The sequence below is a fragment of the Sapajus apella genome, unplaced genomic scaffold, assembly GCF_009761245.1.
Source record: "Sapajus apella isolate SASKATOON/1434 unplaced genomic scaffold, GSC_monkey_1.0 scaffold36, whole genome shotgun sequence".
NCBI classification, from domain to species: Eukaryota; Metazoa; Chordata; class Mammalia; order Primates; family Cebidae; genus Sapajus; species Sapajus apella.
This window is the reverse complement of record NW_022436976.1, coordinates 35197839-35222006: the sequence shown is the minus strand read 5'-3', so window position 1 is coordinate 35222006 and position 24168 is coordinate 35197839. Positions and strand designations below refer to the sequence as shown.

Here is a 24168-nt window from a genome sequence, read left to right as displayed (position 1 = left end):
ACACACACACACACACACACACACACACACACACACACACACACACAGAGGCTGGAAGATACAAGGCAGAGCTCATGGAAACTGGCCTTGAAACAGAATTTAAAAGTGTTAAACACTCATGAAAAGCAAAGGGCAAAATAACGATGCTGAGCAGGAAATTCAACAGAAGAAATTGCTTGTTTGCAGAAAATCATATCTCTTGGTGAATGAAAACGGTTCAATGGTAATCTTGGTATGGCCACATAATTTCAATATCTTAATAGTTTGACAAATTTAAAAACCATCATACACATGAAAGGTGATTAGAAATGTAACATGTTCTGAAGATATTTTTCTTTATTTTCCTAACATTTAGAAAGTCACATTAGCAAGAGCATAAAAAGTCAACATAGGAAATATTGATTATAACAGTCCAGGATCTTATCAAAACAAGCCCTTTGCCTTATTCTACAATCACAACACATTCACAGAGAATCAAGATCAAATCTTCAGTCATAATGAAAAGGTTCTTTTACCTCAGGCAGGTTCCTCATTTTATAAGTTTGATAAATAAAGAGGTTCTGATGGTGGAAAAACCTCATTATTTTAGATAGCTACAGTATTAATCAGTGGTCATTTCAGATCATCATAACCACAGAACCTTCAAATATGCAATGATACATCTCAAGCCTGCTTTGTATGCATGAAGGGTACCAACCAGCCACTTGGCACATGTCTAGTCAATAGTGAGATGCCATTTACCCCTCAACACTGTGGAATTCTTTGGACAGCAAATGTAAGAGCTCTGGATATTTTTCCAGCAGCATCTAATTCCTTGGCAAAACTCAGGCAGTTATGCTAACAACTTTGGTCTCAGGACATGGACATAGTGCTGCCGGGCATCTTGTCCTGGCTTTTCCTCCCAGGAAAAGAGTCTGAATTAACTATACCATGTTAGGCACAACAGCATAAATGGGTACTATCTAGAAACAAGAAAAAGTAATTTCACCTTGCCAGCTAATTCTTGCTGGCCCAGCTCAGCCAAGTAATTTTTTTCCTTCTGCTCAACTCTTATAACCCTTATTGTGAACCTCTAAAATTCATGTTTTGTGATTTAAAAGAACTGCAAGTTTCATTGTATCTATGTTTAGGTGACTCTAACGTCCTTGAAGACAGACTGGATCTTATATTCTCATTTTTAGCTGTCAAAGAGTTCTTAGTAGGTTGCTTTGCATATGTCATGCAATAAATTTCTAATGCTTTAATTTATATAGTTAATTTTCCTACTTCCTTTGCCAAAATAAAGTATGAAAGACTTGTAATTTTCTGGAGAAATATATAACCTACCTAGTCCTGTAATCCAAGGCCTGGAAACCACTCCAAAGTGAGATAAATACTAAAAACTATCATTAGAGTTTAAATAACTATCTGATTGACATCTGGGTCTCAGTGAAAAGTACAAGGTTCAAAAGCATTCTGACATGATAGGGCATATTAAATTTAATTCAGTAGTCATGAAGACTTAAAACTACCAATTAAAATACGCAAAATACAGACCAAATTCAACTTTAACATAATTTGAACTTAAGCATTTTCATTTTTTGACAAAGACATACTTTTTTATTTCATACTTAATGTTTCTGTGTAATTAGTTTTGCATTCTAATATATTTCATCTCTGTGGACTTCACAGAAATTAGAGTAATACAAATGTCATTCAGCTCTACGTTATAAGACATGATCGCTCTTAAATTTATGAGGATGAATAATATAGCTAATAAAAACATTTTCAAATTTATAATGTATATTAGGCTTTAAAAATCTACTGTTTTGCCAGCCAAGCATGGTGGCTCATGCCTGTAATTCTAGCACTTTGGGAGGATGAGGCAGGTGGATCACTTGAGGCCAGGAGTTCAAGACCAGCCTGGCCAACATGTTGGAACTCCACCTCTACTAAAAATACAAAAATTAGCCAGGCCGCATGGTGGCACACGCCTGTAATCCCAGCTATTCGGGAGGCTGCGGCTGGAGAATCACTTGAACCTGAGAGGCGGAGGCTGCAGTGAGCTGAGATCGGGCCACTGCACTCCAGCCTCAGCAACAGAGCCAGACTCTATCTGAAAAACAAAAAAACAAAAAATCCACACACTTTAAATGTCTCACATAAGAATAATACACCCAACATTATTACACTAGGAATTATACTTTTAGGACTCCCACTCAAGTAAATACAAGAAACAGTAAGAAATCACGGAACATAAATGTGTTTACTCACATGTAACCAGTAAGTAATCACTCAACATACATGTGATTACTTACTAGTTCTTACATATACACATGCATTGTAAGAATAATCTATATTTAAAAAAAAAGAGACAAAAATGAGAAAATCCTCAGATCCAAAACTCTTTTAAAAAATATTTTGACACATGGTAAAATGATGATCCATTCCCAAGATAAATATGTATTCTGTGGGCAGACTCATACCTACAGCACTTATTTATGTTAAGGCCACAAATTTAGTGTAAAATGAAAGCTGTGAAGTATTAACTCTTCAGGCAGAAGCTATTGTTGTATACTACTAAGTCCGATTATTAAAAAAAAACAAGTTAACCTGTAATTTCAAGCTGAATAAATTCATTGAAATATTAGAGTTAAGGGGGAAAAAAGAATGTTTATGAGTGAAAAAAAACTAAAAACTCAAAAATATTTTCTAGAGACTTAGAATAAATCATTTAACAAATTATTTTGATCAACACATAGTAATAATATTAGAACACTTCCTTTAAAAATAAAACAAAATCACCAAGCGAGGTGGCTCATGCCTGTAATCCCAGGACTTTGGGAGGCCGAGGCAGGTGGCTCACAAGGTCAGGAGTTTGAGACCAGCCTGACCAACATGGTGAAACCTTGTCTCTACTAAAAATACAAAAATTAGCTGGGCGTGGTGGCACAGGCTTGTAATCCCAGCTACTCAGGAGGCCGAGGCAGGAGAATTGCCTGAACCTGGGAGGTGGAGGTTGCAGTGAGCCAAGATCATGCCACTGCACTCCAGACCAGATGACAGAGTGAGACTTTGTCTCAAAAAAAAAAAAAAAAAAAAGTTAAAATAAAACAAAATGGGCCAGGCATGGTGGCTCACACCTGTAATTCCAGAATTTTGGGAGGCCGAGGCGGGTGGATCACCTGCGGTCAGGAGTTTGAGACCAGCTAGACCAACAGGAGAAACCCCATCTGTACTAAAAATACAAAAATACCCAGATATGGTGACACATGCCTGTAATCCCAGCTACTCAGGAGGCTGAGGCAAGAGAATCACTTGAACCCGGGAGGTGGAGGTTGTGGTGAGCTGAGATTGCACCAATGCACTGTAGCCTGGGCAACAAGAACAAAACTCTACCTCAAAACAAACAAACAAAACCAAAATAAAATCTCCCAGCAAAATGAGAAAAAAATGGCATGAGTGAGAATTAATGTGGGCATGATTTTTAAATTTTTCTTTTTTAAATTTCAACTTTCATTTTAGATACAGGGAGTAACATGTGCAGGTTTGTTACATGGGTATACTGCACCAGGTAGTGAACATAGCATAGTACCCAATAGGTAGTTTTACAATGCAGGCCCTCCCTCCCTGCTATAGTAGTCCACAGTGTCTACTGTTCCCATGTTTATGTCCATCTGTGCTTAATGTTTACCTTCTGCTTGTAAGTGAGAATATGCAGTATTTGGTTTTGTCTGTTCGTACATTCGTTAGTTTAGGATTATGGCCTCCAGCTCCAACCATATTGCTGCAAAAGATATGCTTTCATTCTTTTTCATGGCAGCATAGTACTCCATGGCACATATGTACCATATTTTCTTTATCCAATCCACCATTGATGTGCACCTAGGTTGATTCCATGTCTTTGCTACTGTGAATAGCACTACGATGAACATATAAGTGTATGTGTCCTTTTGGTATAATAATTATTTGGGGGGAGGCTGTACATCCCAGTAATGGAACTGTTGGGTTGAATGGTAGCTCTGATTTAAGTTCTTTGAGAAATCTCCAAACTCCTTTCCACAGTAGCTGAACTAATTTACATTCCCATTCACAGTATATAAGTGCTTCCTTTTCTATGCAGTCTTGCCAGCATCTATTGCTTTTTGACTTTTTAATATAGCCATTCTGTCTGGTGTGACATGGTATCTCTCTGTGGTTTTAATTTGCATTTCTCTGATGATTAGTGATGATTAGCATTTTTTCATGTTTGTTGGCTGCTTACATGTCTTCTTTCGAGAAATGTCTGTTTATGTCCTTTGCCCGTCTTTTAATGCGCTTGTTTTCTGCTTCAGTTCCTTATTGATTTCTAGATACAGAATTTTTGTTGGATGTATAGTTTGAAAGTATTTTCTCCCATTCTGTACGTTGTTTACTCTGTCAATAGTTTCTTTTTCTGTGCAGAAGCTCTTTAGTTTAATTAGGTCCTACTTGTCAATTTTTGTTTTTGTTGCAACTGGTTTTGGGGTCTAAGCCAAAAATTCTTTGGCAAGGTCTTACTGAGAAGGGTATTTCCTACGTTTCCTTCTGGGATTTTTATAGTTTGAGGTTTTATATTTAAATCTTTAATCTATCTTGAGATAATTTTTATATAAAATTTAAGGTATTTATTTTCATTCTTCTGCATATGGCTAGCCAGTTATCCCAGCATATTTATTGAAAAGGAAGCCCTTTCCATATTGCTTGTTTTGTTGGCCTTGCCAAAGATCAGATGGTTGTAGGTGTGTGACTTCATTTTTGAGTTTTCTATTCTGGTCTATGTGTCTGTTTTTGTACCAGTACCATGCTATTTTGGTTACTGTAGCCTTATACTTTAGTTTGAAGTCAGGAAGTGTGATGCCTCCCACTTTGTTCTTTCTGCTTAGTATTGCTTTGGTCATTCAGGCTCTTTTTTGGTTCCATATTAGTTTGGTTTTTTGCTAGTTCAGTGAAAAATAACACTGGTAGTTTGAAAGAAATCTGTACATTGCTTTCGTCAATGTGGCCATTATAATAATACTGATTCTTCTGATGCATGAGCATGAAATGCTTTGCCATTTACTTGTTTCATCTCTGATTTCTTTCAGCAGTGTTTTGTAGTTCTCATTGCAGAGATCTTTCACCTCCTTGGTTAGCTGTATTCCTAGGCATTTAATTTTCTTTGTGGCTAATGTAAATTGGACTGCGTTCTCAGTTTGACTCTCAGGCTGGGCGTTATTGGTGTATAGATATGCTAATGAGTTTTGTATATTGTATATTTTTATATATTGTGGGGTTTTTTTGTTTGACAGTCATACTCTGTTGGCCAGGCTAAAGTACAGTGGAACAATCTTGGCTCACTGCAACATCTATCTCCTGGGTTCAAGTGATTATCGTGCATCGGTCTCCTCAGCATTTGGGATTACAAGCACATACCACCATGCCTGGATAATTTTTGTACTTTTAGTAGAGTCAGGGTTTTGCTATGTTGGTCAGGCTGGTCTCAAACTCCTGACCTCAAGTGATCCACCCATTTCTGCCTCCCAAAGTGCTAGGATTACATGCATGAGGCACCACACTCGGCCTGTACATTGATTGTACATCCAGAAACCTTGCTAAATTGTCTATCAGTTCTAGGAGCTTCTTGTAGGGTCTTTAGAGTTTTCTAGGTATAGAATCATGTCATCGGCAAAGAGAGATAATTTGACTTCTTTTTCCATTTGGATGCCTTTCATTTCTTTCTCTTGCCCGATTGCTGAGGCTAGGACTTTCAGACTACACTGAATAGGAGTGGTGAGAGTAGGCATCCTTGTCTTGTTCCAGTTCTCAAGAGAAATTGTCCCAGCTTTTCTCCATTCAGTATAATGTTAGTTGTAGGTTTGTGGTTAATGATAGAGGGCTCTTATTATTTTGAGGTATGTTCCTTCAATGGCTAGTGTTTTGAGGTTTTTTTTTATCAAGAAGGGATGTTCAGATTTTATCAAAAGTTTTTACGGCATCTATTGAGTTGATCATACGGTTTTTGCTTTTAATTCTGTTTATGTGTTGAATCACATTTATTGATTTGTGTATGTAAAACCAACCTTGCATCCCAGGAATAAAGCCTACTTAACTGTGGTGAATTAAGTTTTTGATGTGCTTCTGAATTCAGTTCACTAGTATTTTATTGAGGAGTTTTGTATATGTGTTCTTTAGCAATATTGGTCTTAGTTCTCTTTCGTTATTGTTTCTGTCAGACTTTGGTATTAGGTGATGCTGGCCTCACAGCATGAGCTACAGAAGGAGTCCCTCCTCTTACATATATATATTTTAAAATAATTTCAGTAGCACTGAAACCAGTTCATTTTTATATGTCTAGCAGAATTTAGCTATGAATACATCTGGCCCAGGGCTTTTTTTGATTGCCAGGTTTTTTATTGATTCAATTTCAAAGTTTCATACTGGTCTATTCAGGGATTCAATTTCCTCCTGATTCAATCTTGGGAGATTGTGTTTTTCCAGGAATTCCTCTATTTCCTGCAAATTTTCTAATTTGTATGCATAGAGTTGTTGACAGTATTCTCCGAAGATCTTTTGTATTTCTGTGGAATCAGCCGTAATGTCATCATTGTCATTTTTGATTGTATTTATTTGGATCTTCTCTTGGTTAATCTAGCTAGTGGTCTATCAATCTTGCTTATTTTTTTTCTTTTCTTTTTTTTTTTTTTTGAGACGGAGTTTTGTTCTTATTGCCCAGGCTAGAGTACAATGGGGCAATCTCGGCTAACCACAACCTCTTCCTCCTGGGTTCAAGCGATTTTCCTGCCTCAGCCTCCTGAGTAGCTGGGATTATAGGCATGCACCACCATGCCTGGCTAATTTTGTATTTTTAGTAGAGACAGGATTTCTCCATGTTGGTCAGGCTGGTCTCAAACTCCTGACCTTGGGTGATCTGCCCACCTCAGCCTCCCAAAGTGTTGGGATTACAGGCTTGAGCCACAGTGCCCAGCTCAATCTTGCTTATTTTTTCCAAGAGCCAACTCTTGTTTTCATTGATCTTTTGTATGGATTTTTGCATCTCAATTTCATTATGTGCTTTTCCAATTTTGGTTATTTCTTTTCTTTTGCTACCTTTGGAGTTGATTTGTTCTTTCTAGTTTTTTTAGGTTTAATGTTAGATTGTTAATTTTAGAGTTTTCTAACTAATTGATGAGGGTGTTTGTTTACAGCTATAAACTTTCCTCTTAACACTGCTTTAGTTGCATCACAGAGATTTGGGTAATTTTCATTAATTTCAAAGACTTTTTTGATTTCTGCCTTAATACTGATGTTCACCCAGGCGTTATTCTGGAGCAAGTTTTTTAATTTCCATCTCTTTGTGTACTTTTAAGAGATTTTTTTTTTTTTTTTTTGAGACAAAGTTGCTCAGACTGGAGTGCAGTGGCGTGATCGCGGCTCACTGCAACTGAGTAGCTGGGATTACAGGCATGCGCCACCATGTTGGCCAGGCTGGTCTTGAACTCCTGACGTTAAGTGATCTGCCTGCCTCAGCCTCCCAAAGTGCCGGGATTACAAGTGTGAGCCACCACGTCTGGCCTAAGAGATCTTCTTGATATTGATTTCTATTTTTATTGCACTGTCCTCTGAGAGTGTGCTTGATATTTCAATTTTTTTGAATTTATTGGGACTTGCTTTATGTCTGAGCATGTGGTCAATCTTAGAATATGTTCTGTGTACAGATGAGAAGAATGTATATTCTGTGGTTGTTGGGTGGAAGGCTCTGTAAATTTCTATTAGGTCTAATTGGTCAAGTGTTGGGTTTAAGTCCAGAATTTCTTTGTTAGTTTTCTGCCTCAATGATCTGTCTAATGCTATCAGTGGGATGTTGAAGTCTCCCACTATTATTGTGTGGTTACCTAAGTCTTTTTGTTTTTGAGACAGAGTCTCACTCTGTTACCCAGGCTGGAGTATAGCGGTATGATATCGGCTCACTGCAACCTCCACCTCCCAGGTTCAAGGAAGTCTCCTGCCTCAGCCTCCTGAGTAGCTGGGATCACAGGCACCCACCACCACACCTGGCTAATTTTGTATTTTTAATAGAGATGGGGTTTCACCACGTTGGCCAGGCTAGTCTTGAACTCCTCAACTCAGGTGATTTGCCTGTCTTGGCCTCCCAAAGTGCTGGGATTACAAGCGTAAGCCACCACGCCCAGCCACCTAAGTCTTTTTTAATGCCAATACAGTAACTTGTTTTATGAATCTGGGTGCTCCAGTGCTGCGTGTGTATATATTTAGAATGGTTAAGTCTTCCTGTTGTGTTGTACCCTTTACCATTATATAAGGTACTTTATTGTCCTTAATTTTTACTAAAGTTTGTTTTATCTGATATAAGAATAGCAACCCTTGCTTTTTTTTTTTTTTGGAGACACAGTCTTGCTTTGTCACCCAGGCTGGAGTGCAGTGGTGCAATCTCGGCTCACTACAGCCTCTGCCTGCTGGGTTCCAGTGATTCTCCTGCCTCAGCCACCTGGGTAGCTGGGATTACAGGCATGCACCACCATGCCTAGCTGATTTTTGCATTTTTAGTAGAGATGAGGTTTCACCATGTTAGCCAGGCGGGTCTCAAACTCCTTACCTCATATGATCTGCCTGCCTCAGCCTCCCAAAATGTTAAGATTACAGGTGTGAGCCACCGCACCCAGCCCCTTGCTCTATTATGTTTTCTTTCTGCATTGTAGGTCTTTCTCCATTCCTTTACTTCGAGACTGTGGGTGTCATTATGTGTAAGATGTGTCTCTTGACAACAACAGATAGTTAAGTCTTACCTTTTCATTCACCTTGTCACTCTATGCCTTTCAAGTGAGGCATTTAGCCCACTTATATTCAAAGTTAGTATGGATATATGTGATTTTGATCCTGTCATCGTGGTGTTAGCTGGTTGCTATGTAGACCTGATTGTATAGTCGCTTTTTAGTGTCTGGGCTACGTGCTTAAGTATGTGTTTGTTGTAGTGGGTGTCAGTCTTTTGATTTCACTTTAGCACTCCCAGAAGGACCTCTTATAAGGGTGGTCTAGTTGAAACAAATTCCCTCAGCATATGCTTGTCTGAGAAGGATTTTGTTTCTCCTTCACTCATAAAATTTAGTTTGGTGAAATATGAAATTCTTGGTTGAAATTGTTTTTCTTTAAGGATGCTGAAAATAGGTCCCAAATCTCTTTTAGTTTGTAGGGTTTCTGCTCACAGGCCTGCTGCTAATGGGGTTGTTTAGCCTAAAGGGATTCTTTCCATATATGACTTGATCATTCTCTCTAGCTGCCTTTAAGATTTTTTCTTGGCTGGATGCGGTGGCTCACGCCTGTAAACCCAGCACTTTGGGAGGCCGAGACAGGTGGATCATGAGGTCAAGAGATCGAGACCATCCTGGCCAACATGGTGAAATCCCGTCTCTACTAAAAAAAAACACAAAAATTACCTGGACGTGGTGGCTCACACCTATAGTCCCAGCTGCTCGGGAGGCTGAGACAGGAGAATTGCTTGAACCCAGGAGGCAGAGGTTGCAGTGAGCCGAGATCATGCCACTGCACTCCAGCCTGGTGACAGAGTGAGACTCCATCTTAAAAAAAAAAAAAAAAAAAAAAGAGACCAAATTTATTCATTGGCTTTTTTTTTTTGAGATGGAGTCTCACTCTGTTGCCCAGGCTGGAGTGCAGTGACGCAATCTCAGTTCACTGCAACCTCCACCTCCCGGGTTCAAGTGATTCTCCTGCCTCAGACTCCCACATAGCTGGGACTATAGGCACCTACCACCATGCCCAGGTAATTTTTGTATTTTTAGTAGAGACGGGGTTTCACCATGTTGGCCAGGCTGGTCTCCAACTCCTGATCTTGTGATCCGCCTGCCTCAGCCTCCCAAAGTGCTGGGATTACAGGTGTGAGCCACCGCATCCGGCCTAAATTTGGTCTCTTAACATAACTCCATCTTTCTTGGAGGTTTTGTTCATTGTTTTAAATTGTTTATTTTTGTCTGGGTTGATTTGAAAAACCAGTCTTTGAGCTCTGAGTCTCTTTCCTCCATTTGGTCTATTCTGCTGTTCATACTTGGATTGTACTGTGAAATTTTTGTAGTAAACTTTGCAGCTCTAGAAGTTCTGTTTGGTTCTTTTTAAAAATGGCTATTTCATCTTTCAGCTCTTGGATCATTTTGCTAGATTCGTTGGATTGAGTTTCAATTTTCTATTCAATCTCAGTGGACTTTCTTGACATCCAGATTCTCAATTCTGGGTCTGCCATTGCAGTCATTTTGGAATAGTTAAGAACCATTGTTGGGAAGCTAGTAGACTCGTCTGGAGTTAACGGGACACTCTCGTTGTTTGAACTGCCAGAGTTCTCGTGTAGATTCTTTAAGTGTGGGTGAATTCTTGCACTTGGTTTCACAGGTGTATATATTAGCAGGATAATTTTTGTTGTTGTAGTTTGAAGTGTGATCCGGCAGACGGTGCTTAGAGTAATGGCCAATAAATAGGCAAATATCTAGCCTTACAGATCTTTTGTACTTTGTTGCATTCTCAGGTGTGCTCTGTGGTGTGGAAGGGGAGGAGATGGCTCCCTCACCAGGTCTGCTCCTGAGCCTTGGGGGTGCCTCCTCCAATCACTGGTGCTGTACTCACATTTTCTTTTGTTAGGTGTTCCTGGACAGCTAGATAGGGTCTTAGCAGGAGCCAGTGAGAAGGAGGGCTTACAGAACAGATATGCCCCAGTCTTATGGGGAAGCCAGCCTGATCTTTTTCTTTCTTTCTTTCTTTTTTTTTGGAGACACAGTCTCACTCTGTAGCCCAAGCTGGAATGTAGTGGCATGATCTTGGCTTGCTGCAACCTTTGCCTCTGAGGCTCAAGTGATTCTCCTGCCTCAGCCTCCCAAGCAGCTGGGACTATAGGTGTGCACCACCACACCTGGCTAATTTTTTGTATTTTTAATAGAGACCGGGTTTCTCCATGTTGCCCTGGGTGGTCTTGAACTCCTGAGCTCAGGCGATCCACCTGCCTTGGCCTCCCAAAGTGCTGAGATTACAGGCATGAGCCACCATGCCCCACCCAGCCCCAGTCTTTCTTAGGTTGAAGGTTAGCTGGGGCCAGCACCTCCTGGAGGAAGATGAAGAGCCCTGGAGGGTTGGTGTCTATGGCTAATCTCTGCCACAGCTGACCAGCATACAAAAACTCCTGGGCTCCGTGCTGACCACACTCCTGTCTGTCTTGCTCCCTAGAAAGATTCCCCTGCCAGGTCACAGGGTCCCCTGTAGCTAGGATCTTAGTGGTCTTTAGCAAGAGTGAGCTATCCCTCATTTCCCTCATACATCCCTTTCCCAAAAGCTATTCAGGGCCAAGAACTGGCACCAGCATTCAGATACCCCACGAAAGGTTCCCAGGTTTCTCTCTCTTCTGCCTTGGCTTCAGCATCACCTCTCTAACCACTCTTGGCATTTTCTCTCTTAAGAGTTGCCCAAATTATGCTTACTTGATAATTTGGTCTCTCTTGGTGGGAGTGGCACTTACAGGCAGCATTTAGTTGGCTATCTGGTCCACCCTCTTGAGCATTATTTTTAAAGCATATTCGTACAGTTGACACCCAGGAGTCCGATACTTGAAATTTGCATCTTTTTTTTTTTTTTTTTGGAGATGGAGTCTTGCTCTGTTGCCCAGGCTGGAGTTCAGTGGCACAGTATCAGCTCACTGCAACCTCCGCCTTCTGGGTTCAAGCAATTCTCCTGCCTCAGCCTCCTGAGTAGCTGGGATTACAAGTGTCCACCACCACGCCCAGTTAATTTTTTGTAGAGACGGTGTGTCACTATGTTGGCCACGCTGGTCTCAAACTCCTGACCTTGTGATCTGCCCGCCTCAGCCTCCCAAAGTGCTGGGATTACAGGAGTGAGCCACCGCACCTGGTGAAATTTACCTATTTTTAATTGATCCATTTCCTTTGCTGAAGAACTATCAGAATTGTACAGAATCATAAAATTTCAGAATTAAGGGAAATTTTGGATTTGGGGGTGGGGAGGATAGTGAAGAAGAATAGGGAGGATGCCAATATTTATTGGACACCTATGAGTTCCTCTTTACTGAAGTGGGATATCCCTGAGAAAACTGAGGAGTAAGGGAATCTGGCTTCCCTGGGGAACCTTTGATAGTATACCTGTGCACATCAGGGAGCAGTGGTGGGCACAACTGATCATAAATGAGAGGCAGCTTAAAGTTTCTTTTAGACTACCCTCATTTCTCAAATCCTCCTCTAGGACCTGATTCTCTCCCTCATTATCTTGGACTTGGTGGTAATCTCATGCTCTACCCCAGTTTCTGCTCCCTAGGCCTAATATCATCATCTCCTACACCATGACCCTGTTCTCACTGGCTCCCAACTTTACTGAACCTTACCTGTATTACTTCATTTCCTCAGAGCCTCAAATATCAATTAGCTCAATAAATGCATCAAGCTCAAACCAGCCCATACAAAGTAAAGAGCATTTGAGGACATTGCCAGATTATATTCATTCATTAAAACTGTGGCATTTGGGAGACAATCTTCCATTTTGAGTGTAGTTTGGAAATTTTTAGAAATTTTGGCTCAGGTTAAAAAAAATTCCTCATAAATCAAACCACAAATGAGGCCAGGTATGGTAGCTCAAGTCTGTAATTCAAGCACTTTGAGAGGCTGAGGTGGGAAGATCACTTGATTCCAGGCATTCAAGACCAGGCTGGGCAACTTGGTGAAACACTGTCTCTACAAAAAAATACAAAAAATTAGCCAGGCATGATGGTATGCGCCTGTAGTCCCAGCTACCCAGGAAGCTGAGGTGGGAGCCCAGGAACCAGAAGGGCAAGGCTGCAGTGAGCTGTGATTGCACCACTGCACTCCAACTTGGGTGACAGAGTGAGATCCTGTCTCAAAAAAAAAAAAAAAAAGAGAAGAAGAAGAAGAAAAGCACAAATACAAATGGCACTATGTGCTGGTGTTGCCACTAGAAAGACCACATAGTTCCATAAGAGGCAGTCAGTCAGAAATGACTAGTCCTAGTCCAGCCAGACCCAACTTTCAAACTTTCTTTTTTTTTTTTTTTTTGAGATGGAATCTAGCTCTGTCGCCCAGGATTAGATAACTGAGTGCAGTGGCGTGATCTCAGCTCAGTGCAACCCCCACCTCCCAGGTTCAAGCGATTCTCCTGCCTCAGTTTCCCGAGTAGCTGGGATTACAGCTGCCCGCCACCACACGCAGCTAATTTTCTGTATTTTTTAGAAGAGATGGGGCTTCACTGTGTTGGCCACACTGGTTTCAAATTCCTCATGATCTGCCTGCCTTGGCCTCTCAAAGTGCTGGGATTACAGGCGTGAGCCACCACGCCCGGCCAACTTTCGAACTTTCTAGTGTTCTTGCAAAAGTCATTTACCTCTCTGAATCTCAGTTTCCTTATTTGTTAACAAAACAAACAAAAGCAATAACTCTTCTGCCTGATTAAGCATATATGAAAAAAATGAGCTAGTCTATATGAAAGGATTTTAAAACCGAAAAACAGACAGGGCTTCAACATATGAAAAAGAAAGCAAAAAAGGGAAAATGAGTAACCGATTTCATTTCTAGAACATTTTCAAATAGGCTTATCCTATGTATTAAATAACATCAGTATTGTGATATCTCTAACTTTTCACATATATTCACTTTGTGTGACTTATAAAACCCCAAAGTAAAATCCAAGTGTCCTAAGTAGATGTGCAATGAAAACATCTGATTGTTAACCTGCTCCATCCAAAGAGAAATCAGGTTTAACTCTCCCCTTTATACAGCACCAGAATCCTACAACCATTTTTTTTTCTTTTTTTGAGACAGTTTTGCTCTTGTTGCCCAGGATAAAGTGCAATGGCGTGATCTCAGCTCACTGCAACCTCCTCCTCCCATGTTCAAGTGATTCTCCTGCCTCAGCCTCCCAAGTAGCTGGGATTACAGGTGTGTGCCACCATGCACAGCTAATTTTGTATTTTTAGTAGAGATGGGTTTTTACCATGTTGGTCAGGGTGGTCTTGAACTCCTGACCTCAGATGATCCACTCACCTTAGCCTCCCAAAGTGCTGGGATTACAGGCGTGAGCCACCACACTGGCAGAGAATCCTACACTCTTAACAACGATACAAGGAATTCACTATTGCAGCATAAATTTGTTCCCATATAACTTCTCACACCTTAAAATCTGGCCATTCCCCATTTCTTCTGGGCATTCTTCTGTAATTATCCTGTCAACAAATATTAAGTATCTACTATGTGCCTAACTATAGAGAGATAAAAAAAGAGTGGTATTCTTGTCTTTGAAGAGTTCACAAAAAAGTTGTGAATAAACTTATATAAAAGAAGTGTAAGTAACTAATTTTACTAATGTGTTAAGTCCCATAATCAATGCTTTGGTAGTACAAGAAGAGAAAATGTCTAATTTTTCCTTAAGACTTCAAGGGAAATGTCACAAAGGAGTGTCAGCTGAGTCTTAAAGGATGATTTAATTAAAGGGTAGGCCAGGAGGAGTGTAAGCACCTTAGAAGAGAAGGAAATGATATGAGCAATGGCACAATGGCAAGAAAAAAGGCAACACATCTAAGAAACAAGTAGTTTAGAGTGGTTGGAGGCCAGTTAAGGCACAAAATAGTGAGGAACACAGGTAGGAGGGGAGGCATTCGTCAGATTATGAAGAGTCAAATATGTTTCATTAAGGAGTTTAGACATTATCTTGTAGGTAACGGGAAATCATTGAGAGAGTTGAAGCAAGTGAGTAACATGATGCAAATGCATTTAACAAAGATAACTCATACCCCTCACGTTCTGGAGAATGGGAGTAAGGGAAGCAAGAGAGAAAGACCTGAAACGGAAATAAAGAGAAAATGATAAGAGTCTCAACTATGGCAAGAATGGTAGAACTACAGGAGAGACATATCAAAGGAGCAAAAGAGCTGAAACCACACGTGTTGCCATGTTTTCCCATATTCCAAGATCACAGTAAAATTAAAGAATTATAATCATTCAGTAACAAGAATCTATTTGCTTACATTCCCTTATATTCCCTTAATGTGTTATATTTTTCGATGTGTTCCCAAATACGTCATCTTATTTCAACTGACAACAATCTCAGATAGTTGTTAAGAATTGGACTGACAACAATGTCAGATAGTTGTTAAGAACTGTTAACAGTTGGGTACGGTGGCTGATGCCTGTAATCCCAGCACTTTGGGAGGCTAAGGCGGGCGGATCATGAGGTCAAGAGATCAACAACATCCTGTCCAACATGGTGAAACCCATCCCTACTAAAAATACAAACAAATTAGCCAGGCGATATGATCCAAGATGGCCGATTAGGAGCAGCTAAGGATTGCAGATCCAAGTGAAAGCGTGGAGGGTGAGTGAACACAGCATTTCCAGACGGATTTTTAATGCCCACAGACAGCAGATGCACAGGCGGAGGAGCCCCATGGGTTGCTAGTGCGGCTGTTTTGGCCAGAGCACCGGTGGGGCGGTCTCTGTACAAAATACACAGGTCCGGGTGCCATTTTAGCTGGCGACTGGAGCTCCTGGGAGACAGAGTCGCCCATTCAACTGATAATAAAGGGGACTGAAACAGGGAGCCAGGCCAGTAGATTCCTGGGAAAAAAGAACCACGAATCTTAGCATGGCTATTTCAGCCGGCACAGTGGGTCGCCACACGGGAAATCACACAGATCCCGGCGCCTTTTCAACAGCAGACTGGAACACTTGGGAGACAGAGTTGACCGTTCAACTAAAAAGAAAAAAAAAGGGCTCTGAGGCAGGGAGCCAGGTGATCAGGCAGGGAGCCACTCCCACAAAAAAACAGCAATCGGAAACGCTCTGGATTGAGAGTTTCACAGCAAGCACAGCTGAACCTGAGAAGGTCCGGCTCTGTGGGGGAAGGGCATTCACCATTATCAAGGCAGTACACCACTAAGGAGGTAGTCCGCCATTGCCGAGGCAGCCCACTATTACAGAGAGAGTCTGACATTATAGGGGTGGGCCGCCATTGCCGAGGCAGTTCTAACTATACCCATATAAACAGGACTGCAGGGAAGTTCACACGGCAGCTGGGCGAAGCCCACAGCAGCTCAGCAAAGCCTCTGTAGGCAGACAGTGATTAGGCTGCCTCCTCGCTGGGCAGGGCAGCCCTGAAAAGAGGCAGCAGCACAACAGAAACTTATGAATAAAGGCCTAACTCCCTGGGACAGAGCATCTGGGGGAAAAACGGGATTTATGAGTTCTGCTACAGCAGACTTAAACGTACCTGCCCAGCAACTCTGAATGAACAACGGAGCTCACAGCGTAGCACTTGAGCTCCTATAAAGGACAAACTGTCTCCTCAAGCAGGTGCCTGACCCCTGTATATCCAAAGAATCACCTCATAAAGGAGAGCTCAGACTGACATCTGGCAGGTATCCTTCTGGGACAAAGACAGCAGCAGAAGAAACTGGCAGCAATCCTTACGGTCCTGCAGCCACTGCAGGGGATCCCCAGGCAAGCAGGGCCTGGAGTGGACCTCAGCAGTCCTACAGCAGAGGGGCCTGAATGTTAGAAGGAAAACTAAGAAACAGAAAGAAATAACTTCATCATCAACAAACTGGACATCCACTCAGAGACCCAATCTGAAAGCCAACAACTACAAAGACGACAGTGGATAAATCCACAAAGATGGGAAGAAACCAGCGCAAAAAGGATGAAAACACCCGAAACCAGAACGCCTCTCCCCCTACAAGGGATCACAACTCCTCACCAGCAAGGGAACAACGCTGGCTGGAGAATGAGTGTGATGAATTGACAGAATCAGACCTCAGAAGCTGGGTAATAAGAAAAATCTCTGAGCTAAAAGGACATGTTCTAACCCAGTGCAAAGAAACTGAGAACCTTGAAAAAAGATTTGATGAAATGCTAACAAGAATAAACAACTTAGAGAGGAATATAAGTGAATTGAGGGAGCTGAAAAAACAACACGAGAGCCGGGCGTGGTGGCGCGTGCCTGTAGTCCCAGCTACTCGGGAGGCTGAGGTGGGAGGATCGCTTGAGCCCAGGAGTTCTGGGCTGCAGTGCGCTATGCCGATCGGGTGTCCGCACTAAGTTCGGCATCAATATGGTGACCTCCCGGGAGCGGGGGACCACCAGGTTGCCTAAGGAGGGGTGAACAGGCCCAGGTCGGAAACGGAGCAGGTCAAAACTCCCGTGCTGATCAGTAGTGGGATTGCGCCTGTGAATAGCCACTGCACTCCAGCCTGGGCAACATAGCAAGACCCTGTCTCTGAAAAAAAAAAAAAAAACCAACACGAGAACTTCAATAAGCATACACAAGTTTCAACAGCTGAAATGACCAAGCAGAAGAAAGGATATCAGAGGTCGAAGATCAATTCAATGAAATAAAACAAGAAGGCAAGATTAGAGAAATAAGGGTAAAAAGGAATGAACAAAGTCTCCGAGAAATATGGGACTATGTGAAAAGACCTAATCTACGTTTGATAGGTGTACCGGAATGTGACAGAGAGAATGAATCCAAGCTGGAAAATACTCTTTAGGATATTATCCAGTAAAATTTCCCAAACCTAGCAAGGCAGGCCAATCTTCAAGTCCAGGAAATGCAGAGAATACCACAAAGATATTTCTCAAGAAGACCAACCCCAAGGCACATTGTCAGATTCACCAGGGTTGAAATGAAGGAGAAAATGCTAAGGGCAGCCAGAGAAAAAGGTCGGGTTATCCACAAAGGGAAGCCCATCAGACTCACAGCAGATTTCTCAGCAGAAACCCTACAAGACAGAAGAGAGTAGGGGCCAATATTCAACATCCTTAAAGAAAAGAACTTTCAACCCAGAATTTCATATCCAGCCAAACTAAGCTTCATAAGTGAAGCAGAAATAAAATCCTTTGTGAACAAGGAAGTACTCAGAGATTTCATTACCACCAGGCCTGCTTTACAAGAGCTCCTGAAAGAAGCACTAAACACAGAAAGGAACAACCAGTACCAGCCACTCCAAAAATATAACAAATGGTAAAGTGCATCAACACAACGAAGAAATTGCATCAACTAATGGGCAAAACAGCCAGTAGTATCAAAATGGCAGGATCAGAATCACACATAACAATATTAACCCTAAATGTAAATGGGCTAAATGCCCCAATCAAAAGACACAGACTGGCAAACTGGATAAAAACCCAAAATCCACTGGTGTGCTGTATCCAGGAAACCCATCTCACATGCAAGGATACACAAAGGCTCAAAATAAAGGGATAGAGGAAGATTTACCAAGCAAATGGAGAGCAAAAAAAGCAGGAGTTGCAATTCTCATCTCTGATAAAAGAGACTTGAAACCAACAAAGATCAGAAGAGACAAAGAAGGTCATTACACAATGGTAAAAGGATCAATACAACCGGAAGAGCTGACGATCCTAAATATATACGCACCCAATACAGGAGCACAAAGCAAGTTCTTAATGACTTACAAAGAGACTCAGACACCTACACAATAATAGTGGAAGACTTTAACATCCCATTGTCAATATTAGACAGATCAACGACACAGAAAATTAACAAGGATACCCAGGACTTGAACTCAGACCTGGGCCAAGCAAACCTAATAGACATTTACAGAACTCGCCACCCTAAATCCACAGAATATACATTCTTCTCAGCACCACATCACACCTACTCTAAAATTGACCACATAATTGGAAGTAAACTACTCCTCAGCAAATGCAAAAGAACAGAAATCATAACAATCAGTCTCTCAGACCACAGTGCAATCAAGTTAGAACTCAGAATTCAGAAACTAACTCAGAACCGTACAGCTTCATGGAAACTGAACAACTGGCTCTTGAATGTTGACTGGATAAAAAATGAAATGAAGGCAGAAACAAAGATGTTCTTTGAAACCAACGAGAATGAAGACACAACATATCAGAATCTCTGGGACACATTTAAAGCAGTGTCTAGAGGAAAATATATAGCAAGAAATGGCCAGATGAGAAGCAAGGAAAGATCTAAAATCGACACCCTATCATCAAAATTGAAAGAGCTAGAGGAGTAAGACCAAAAAAACTCAAAACCTAGCAGAAAACAAGAAATAACTAAGATCAGAGCAGAACTGAAGGAGATAGAGACACAAAAAACCCTTCAGAAAATCAATAAATCCAGGAGCTGGTTTTTCAAAAAGATCAACAAAATAGACCACTAGCCATATTAATAAAAAACAAAAGAGAGAATAATCAAATAGATGCAATAAAAAATGATAAAGGGGATATCACCACAGAATCCACAGAAATACAAACCATCATCAGAGATTATTACAAACATCTCTATGCACATAAACTAGTAAACCAGGAAGAAATGGATAAATTCCTGGACACTTGCATCCTCCCAAGCCTAAACCAGGATGAAGACGAAACCTGAATACAACAATAACAAGGTCTGGAGTTGAGGCAGCAATTAAGAGCCTGCCACCCAAAAAAAGCCCAGTCCAGACAGGTTCACAGCTGAATTCTCTCAGACATACAAAGAGGAGCTGGTACCATTCCTTTTGAAACTATTGCAAACAATACAAAAAGAGGGAATGCTTCCCAAATCATTTTATGAGACCAACATCATCCTGATACCAAAACCCGGTGGAGACTCAACAAGAAAAGAAAACTACAGGCCAATATCCATGATGAACATAGATGAAAAAATCTTCAATAAAATACTGGCAAGCCGATCGCAACAGCACTTCAAAAAGTTTATCCACCATGATCAAGTAGGCTTCATCCAGGGGAGGCAAGGCTGGTTCAACATACGCAGTCTATAAACGTAATTCACCACATAAACAGAACCAAAGACAAAAACCACATGATTATCTCAATTGATGCAGAGATGGCCTTTGACAAAATTCAACAGCCCTTTATGCTAAAAACCCTCAATAAACTAGATATTGACGGAACATATCTCAAAATAGTAAAAGCTATTTACAACAAACCAACAGCCAAAATCATACTGAATGGGCAAAAACTGGAAGCATTCCCTTTGAAATCTGGCATTAGACAAGGATGCCCTCTCTCACCACTCCTATTCAATACAGTATTGGAAGTTCCAGCCAGAGCAATCAGGCAAGAAAAAGAAATAAAAGGTTTTTGAATAGGAAAGGAGGAAGTCAAATTGTCTCTTCTGTAGACAACATGATTGTATATCTAGAAGACCCCATTGTCTCGGCCCAAAATCTCCTGAAACTGATAAGCAACTTCAGCAAAGTCTCAGCATACAAAATCAATGTGCAAAAATCACATGCATTCCTATACACCAATAACAGACTTAAAAAGAGCCAAATCAAGAATGAACTGCCATTCACAATTGCTACAAAGAGAATAAAATACCTAGGAATACAACTTACAATGAACGTAAAGGACCTCTTCAAGGAGAACTACAAAGCACTGCTCAACGAAATAAGAGAGGACACAAACAGATGGAGAAACATTTCATGTTCATGGTTAGGAAGAATCAATATCGTGAAAATGGCCATACTGCCCAAAGTAATTTACAGATTCAACGCTATCCCCATCAAGTACCAATGACCTTCTTCACAGAACTGGAAAAAAACACCTTAAACTTCATATGGAACCAAAAGAGAGCCCACATAGCCAAGTCAATCCTAAGCAAAAAGAACAAAGCAGGAGGCATCACACTACCGGACTTCAAACTATACTACAAGGCTACAGTAATCAAAACAGCATGGTACTGGTAACAAAACAGAGATATAGACCAATGGAACAGAACAGAGGCCTCAGAGGCAACACTACACATCTACAACCATCTGATCTTTGACAAGCCTACAGAAACAAGCAATAGGGAAAGGAGTCCCTGTTTAATAAATGGTGTTGGCAAACTGGCTAGCCATGTGCAGAAAGCGGAAACTGGACCCTTTCCTAACACCTTACACTAAAATTAACTCCAGATGGATTAAAGACTTAAACATAAGACCCAACACCATAAAAACCCTAGAAGAAAACCTAGGCAAAACCATTCAGGACATAGGCGTAGGCAAGGACTTCATGACCAAAACACCAAAAGCACTGGCAGCAAAAGCCAAAATAGACAAATGGGACCTAATCAAACTCCACAGCTTCTGCACAGCAAAAGAAACAGTCATTAGAGTGAATCGGCATCCAACAGAATGGGAAAAAATTTTTGCAATCTACCCATCTGACAAAGGGCTGATATCCAGAATTTACAAAGAACTAAAACAGATTTACAAGAAAAAAACAAGCCCATTCAAAAGTGGGTGAAGGATATGAACAGACACTTTACAAAAGAAGACATACATGAGGCCAACAAACATATGAAAAAATGCTCATCATCACTGGTCATTAGAGAAATGCAAATCAAAAGTACATTGACATCCCATCTCACACCAGTTAGAATGGCAATCATTAAAAAATCTGGAGAAAACAGATGCTGTAGAAGATGTAGAGAAACAGGAACACTTTTACATTGTTGGTGGGAGTGTAAATTAGTCCAACCATTGTGGAAGACAGTGTGGCGATTCCTCAGGAACCTAGACATAGAAATTCCATTTGATTCAGTAATCCCATTACTGGGTATATATCCAAAGGATTATAAATCATTCTACTATAAGGACACATGCACACGAATGTTCATTGCAGTAATGTTTACAATAGCAAAGACCTGGAACCAATCCAAATGCCCATCAAGTATAGACTGGACAGGGAAAATGTGGCACATATACAGCACGGAATATTATGCTGCCATCAAAAACGATGAGCTCGTGTCCTTTGTAGGGACATGGATGAACCTGAAAAACCATCACTCTCAGGAAACTGACACAAGAACAGAAAACCAAACACTACATGTTCTCACTCATAGGCGGGTGTTGAACAATGAAAACACATGGACACTTGCAGGGAAGCATCACACACTGGGGTCTGTCGGGGGGGAAATAGGGGAGGGACAGCGGGGGATGGGGAGTTGGGGAGAGATAGCATGGGGAGAAATGCCAAATAGTGATGGGGAGGAAGGCAGCAAGTCACACTGCCATGGGTGTGCCTAGACAACAATCTTGCATGTTCTTCTCATGTGCCCCAAAACCTAAAATCCAATTAAAAAATAAATTAAATACCAAAAAAATAAAAATATTAGCCAGGTATCATGGCAGATGCCTGTAGTCCCAGCTACTTGGGAGGCTGAGGCGGAAGAATCGCCTGAATCTCGAAGGCGGAGGTTGCAGTGAGCAGGGATTGCGCCGCACGCTCTAGCCTGGCGACAGAGCAAGACTCTGTGTAAAAAAAAAACAAACGAAAAACAATAACGAAAAAAACACAAAAACAAAACAAAAAAACCCCCGAAGTATTGGAAACAGTTTTAGAGAGGTTTATTCATTCAATCTTTACTGAGCACCTACTGTCCAAAGGGATTAGGTATACAATAATGAACAAAAATAGACATATGCCCTTGTGGAACACCTACAATATAAAATAGGAAATATCCCTAAATAAAATATAAAATCACAACTGTAAATGCAGTAAAAAGACAGCATCCATAAAGAAATGTTTGAGTTGAAGACATGAGTAAGAATTATACAGGATGTATCAGGGAACAGGACAAAAAGCCCAATGATGATACCTCAGAAGAACTCTCAGACCAGTGTAGCTAGGAAACAGAAAACATGAGAGAGTAAAATATAAGGTAACACTAAAGAAGTAAGCAAGAATCAGGCTATGCAGTACCTGGTTGGTCAGTTAAGGGGTCTGGTCTTTATAGGCAGGGAGATTACTTGAGGAGATTTATATCTTTATTTTTTTTTTGACAGAGTCTTGCTCTGTCACCAGGCCTTAGTGCAGTGGTGCGATCTCAGCTCACTGCAACCTCCACCTCCCAGGTTCAAGCGATTCTCCTGCCTCAGCCTCCCAAGTAGCTGGGACTACAGGCGCGGACCACCACGCAGAGCTAATTTTTTTTTTTTTTTTAAAGTAGAAACGGGGTTTCACTATGTTGGCCAGGATGGTCTCAATCTCTTGACCTCATGATCTGCCCCCCTCAGCCTCCCTAAGTGCTGGGATTACAGGTGTGAGCCACCACACCCAGCAGATTATTATCTCTTTTAAAAAGTGTTATTCTAATGTAGTGTGGAGAGTTGACTGAGGGGAAGTGAGAGTGGATACAGAAGCCCAGTTTGGAAGCTTTTGCAATAAACAGTCCACAATGAAAAGCTGGTATCTTAGAGTAGTGGCAGTGGAAATAGACAAAAGTGAATGAATGGGAGATATGTAGGAGCTAAAATGGAGAAGAATTGAAGTTAAGTTCTTTTGGGACTGCCTCAGCATCCTGAGTACCTGGGATTACAGGCATGTACCACCATGCCGGGCTAATTTTGTATTTTTAGTAGAGTTGAGGTTTCTTCATGTTAGGATCGTCTCGAATTCCTGACCTCACATGATCCACCCGCCTTGGCCTCCCAAAGTGCTAGGATTACAAGTGTGAGCCACCATGCCTGTCCTCCTGTTACTAATATTTTATTAATAAAGCAAAAATAATATAGAGGTCAAGAAAATGGTTACAGTTCATGTAAAAATTTATTTTGGTTCCTTGGAGTCAAGTCACAAAATTACTCGATGATTAGCTGTATGACATATTTTGCATTAAACTAAAATTCAAAAAGTGATTTTACTGCTTACTTAAAAACTTGTAATGTCACACTGTAAAAAGCTAATTTTCATTATTTTTGACTTTACAATCATCTGAAAATAGATAAAGATCATAGGTAAGAACGATGATAACATTTTTGAACTCTGGATTCAGGAATAAGTTGCCATGTTAGTAAAAAGAACCAATTCCCTTAATATAATAAATGTTTTTTAACATGGAGTCTCTATATTTTTAAAGACTATAGGCCCTTTCTCCCTATTCTGTAGGTTGCATATTTTTTGCTTGCTTTCTTATTTTTTTTAGTAGCAATTATAAACTGATACTTATGTATTCTAAAAACACTGAGGGAATGACATAGTATTAAAGACCTTCTCAGTGGATAACAATATTCTGAGAAAGATCTTTTAAATGGGTAACTACAGTATTGAAAAGTACATCATATAATAATACAATTCTTACAAATCCCTCTTCTCTCTTTTAATATAGTAGTCTCCCCTTATCTGTAGTTTC

At 40.8% G+C, this 24168-nt stretch overlaps 1 protein-coding gene and 1 long non-coding RNA gene across 3 annotated transcripts in view; one reads left to right on the top strand and one right to left on the bottom strand.

Annotated features, from left to right (window-relative positions):
* The window catches only part of LOC116564127, a 16592-nt gene extending 835 nt beyond the window's left edge, over positions 1-15757 (top strand). Inside the window, exons 2-3 of the long non-coding RNA XR_004274740.1 lie at positions 7113-7121; positions 15662-15757. This is a non-coding gene — a long non-coding RNA (uncharacterized LOC116564127). The remainder of the gene's footprint in view (positions 1-7112; positions 7122-15661) is intronic.
* FAF1 (Fas associated factor 1) overlaps positions 1-24168 on the bottom strand; it is a 527910-nt gene that overhangs the window by 170537 nt on the left and 333205 nt on the right. The gene's annotated exons all lie outside the window — the stretch shown is intronic.